Source organism: Anneissia japonica, unplaced genomic scaffold (assembly GCF_011630105.1).
Source record: "Anneissia japonica isolate Jap-2015-1 unplaced genomic scaffold, ASM1163010v1 scaffold288039_len1115542_cov189, whole genome shotgun sequence".
In the NCBI taxonomy this organism is placed as follows: domain Eukaryota; kingdom Metazoa; phylum Echinodermata; class Crinoidea; order Comatulida; family Comatulidae; genus Anneissia; species Anneissia japonica.
In genome coordinates, this window is record NW_022726160.1 from 611,839 (window position 1) to 615,748 (window position 3,910).

Here is a 3,910-nt window from a genome sequence, read left to right on the forward strand (position 1 = left end):
TATGTACTGTATGTATAATAATATTTCAATCATTTCATTTATATATTATAAGTCCATTCTTATTAGACAATACTTTATGGGTGTTGTCTTCAACTTAATACACTAGGCACACTCATTTGAATAATAGTACTCTTAGAACAAAGGAAACGAATATGACAACAATGGTGTCTTTTCATCTGTTTAGTTCTTTTGTAAGGCTAACTTCATTCATGTTTTCATATGTACAGTAAATAGGTTATGATGCATTTTGGTAGTTAGTTTCACAATGTTAGCATAGTTAAAAGTAACAGTTTTATTTAAATATCTTACCTCGTCTTCCTCTGTGGTTTAGGCGGTAATGCCAACATTCCAGGTCGTTGTTGGTCCTTATGCACTGATTGTAGTAAAAATTTTCACATATAAATAAATATAACACCATGTATCTTTTGTATCTTGTTTTATTGGTAAACTGTGTAGTAATGAAATGGCTAAATGCTTTAAATGTATATAATTAGGAAATTATGTACATAAAACATATCTGAGATGGTTAAATTCTTTAAATTCATATAATATATAGGCCTAAGGAAGAAATATGCAAATATTTTTGGAGATTTCAAGGCAGCGGCGGGCGTAATAAAAATTTTTAAAAAACTTAAATTTCATCTTTCATGATCTTTTTCAAGAGGAGGAAACCTTGAATTTTGAAGAACTTGAAGGTCATTAAAAACTCCTCAGAAGTCGGGAAAGCTCATTTCCGGCCATCTAGGAATCCAAATTTTCCTGGGGGAAGTCCCCAGGATCCCTTTTAATGTTGGGGTTTTTTTTGAGACATTTTGAACCACCCTCTTTCATATCCTGGATCCGCCCCTGGCTAGGGTGCATTTCCCTTGTATTTCGAAATTGTTTATAAGTACACAATGCTTTTAACCAACACATCGTTAATCAGGGATGCAAGATGATGCTGTGTATAAACAATTGATAAACTTCACATTTACTCTTGAATTGCTAGGTACAAAAACGTAGGTTAACGTTTCGTTATTTTTTACTTTTTGAAAAGCGTACACACACCTTCAACCCCCTCCCCCAGCGTACGTTTTGTACGCTCGTGAAAATGATGAAAATAATGGATGACCCCTAACCGCGAAGGCTCTATCAACTAAATGCCGATCTTAAACTCTTATATAGGGTGATGTATGCAAATTCAGGCCTCAGCGATGGACATCATTGTGATTGGTGGTTTGAAATCACTATGCTGTGGCTAGCGTAGCGGAATCTACATGTTAAATTTCAAAAACCCTTTCACGACGTTCACCGACCCTCTCTTTCTACCAAATATGAGGAGTGGATTTAGAAGGGGGTATGGTAGTTGGTCCTGTCACTGAAAAAACCCTCGAAGCCTCTGCTATCAACAAAAGCCAAATACTGTACATCATGATTTTAAACTCTTATATAGGGTGATGTCTGTAAATCAGGCTTCTGCGATGGACATCATTGTGATTGGTGGTTTGAAACCACTGTGCAGTGTCTAGCGTAGCGGAATCTACATGTTAAATTTCAAAAACACTTTCACGTCGTTCATCCACCCACCACCCTCTTTCTAACATGAGGCGTGGAGGCGGTATGAGTTATGAATATGAAATTAAATTTTCTCTCAATGTGAGGTAATGTATGTCCGTGTACATTGCTAAGTCTTTCCTTACTGTTATTCCAATGTTCACTAACCACGAAGGCTCTACTATCAACACATGTACATGCCGATCTTAAACTCTTATATAGGGTGATGTATGCAAATTAAGGCTTCAGCTAGGGACATCATTGTGATTGGCTAGATAAGCATATGCGCGTCTGTAAAAGCTTAGGAATTGTTCTTTCCGCCAAAATCTATTGCGGACGTAATGTTTCCAAGTCTGCTGTGCAGCAAAGTATATTTCAGCGGACTGATTTTGGCTTATGTGGACTACATTTGGCAAGTAATTATGAGGCCAAAATCAGTCCGCCGGACCGATTTTTGCCCCGGACCAAATTTTTCCTGACAGCCCTATTGCAGGTCCCTTCTCCTCACCACCGTGTCTGACCTTTGTGGTTTCACCTCTTGGCGTCGTGCCCAAATCTGATCCCGGGAAATACCGCATAATCATATCCTCGGGGTGCTTCAGTAAACTCGGGTATACCTCCAAAATTTTCCCATGTGAAGTACACTATCGCCAGTCTTGTTCTTGCCTATGGTCCTGGTTGTCACATGGCAAAAGCAGATATAGAAGATGCCTTCCGCATCGTTCCCTTCATCCTGCCGACCACCTCTTACTGGGTTTCTCTTGGAATTTATTACGACAAGTGCCTACCAATGGGCGCAATTCGTTCTTGTCAGGTTATATATATATATATATATATATATCGAAACGGTACTGTCTGCAGATTGGAATATTTACGCTTCTTTACATTGTGCTGCTAAGGTAGTACATTGTTTTGTAGAGCACTCTTATTTTAAGATGGTGCATTGTTTATGTAATACTATTTTGCAATTTGCATAGCACACTCATTTTGGGTTTGTGCACTCTTGTATTCATAATTAGTGTACCACGTCACACAGGGCTGACCCAAGCCATGTTTGAGTCTGTCGTGTGTTTCATTCTTGAAATCCTGAGCTGCACTGATGAGATCTAACAAGATCGAAACGGTACTGTCTGCAGATTGGAATATTTACGCTCCTTTACATTGTGCTGCTAGCGATTTTTTTTCCGTACGAAACATTTGCATGAAACTTCACTCGGGCCATCTCGGATTGACTCGAGTGAGTACGATACGAGGAACAAGAGCAGACACTTCGCAATGTCGTGACGCTCGAGTTTTACTATTATTGCTCTTTCTATGTTTACCTACGGTAGGCCTATGAAATTTCACGGACTTATGTGATGTACGTCACTGTGTAACTAACTGTGACCTTCTTGGATGCTATTAAATGTTAGTATATTATCTACAACAACAACAGCTAGTACCTCCTGTTATAAAGTGTAGATAGGTACAGTTAACCAAAGGCTAGAGAGAAAGAGGATAAACTATAGGCCTAACTACAGGCTGAGGTCTTACCTAGGCCCCCTTAAACTAGGCCTAGGGTCATAGGCTGACACAACAGTCATGCTTCACATACTGACATGGACTGAAATTTTTGGGGAAAAAAGGGACAAAATTGAAGCATGAAATGAAAAATAGAGCGCATAAGAGAAATGTTAAATAAATAATATACCATTCCGGCGTTATTGAACTTGTCCAAACTATCATTGTGTAATTAATGTTAAATAATAATAATAATAATAATAATAATAATAATAATAATTTCAGCATCATATTACCTTTGGCCTAAGCCTTGTAATGAAGAACCTACAGATACTGTACTATTTACTAGGCCTATAAATAATAATCGCCCAAAGGGAATATCTTTTGTGTTATTTCCCCTTAACGTCGTTTTTTTAATTGTTCTCTAATTGCTCCATTGTCTAAGTTCCCCTTAAGGTACAGGTAATAATAATAATAATTAATAATAATAATAATAATCATTTCAGCATTAATTACCTTGGCCTAAGGTAATTGTAATGAAGAACCTACAGATACTATTTACTAGGCCTATAATAACTAGCCCAAGGGGAATATCTTTTATGTTATTTCCCCTTTGTCTAAGTTCCCCTTAACGTACAGGTAATAATAATAATAATAATTATTATTATTATTATTATTATTTTTGGGCATTACATGTAATTAACTTGGTCTAGCCTTGTGATCAAGAACCTGCCGATTACTATGCCTAATATTAATAACTAGCTCATTTTTACATTCATTTGGTGCTCTGCCATTTTGGCAGGTCTTATGACATCCAGTAATTTAGAGCTGCCTATTCTCAGCTCTTCTCTTAATTTGAAAATAACTGTCACCCTGT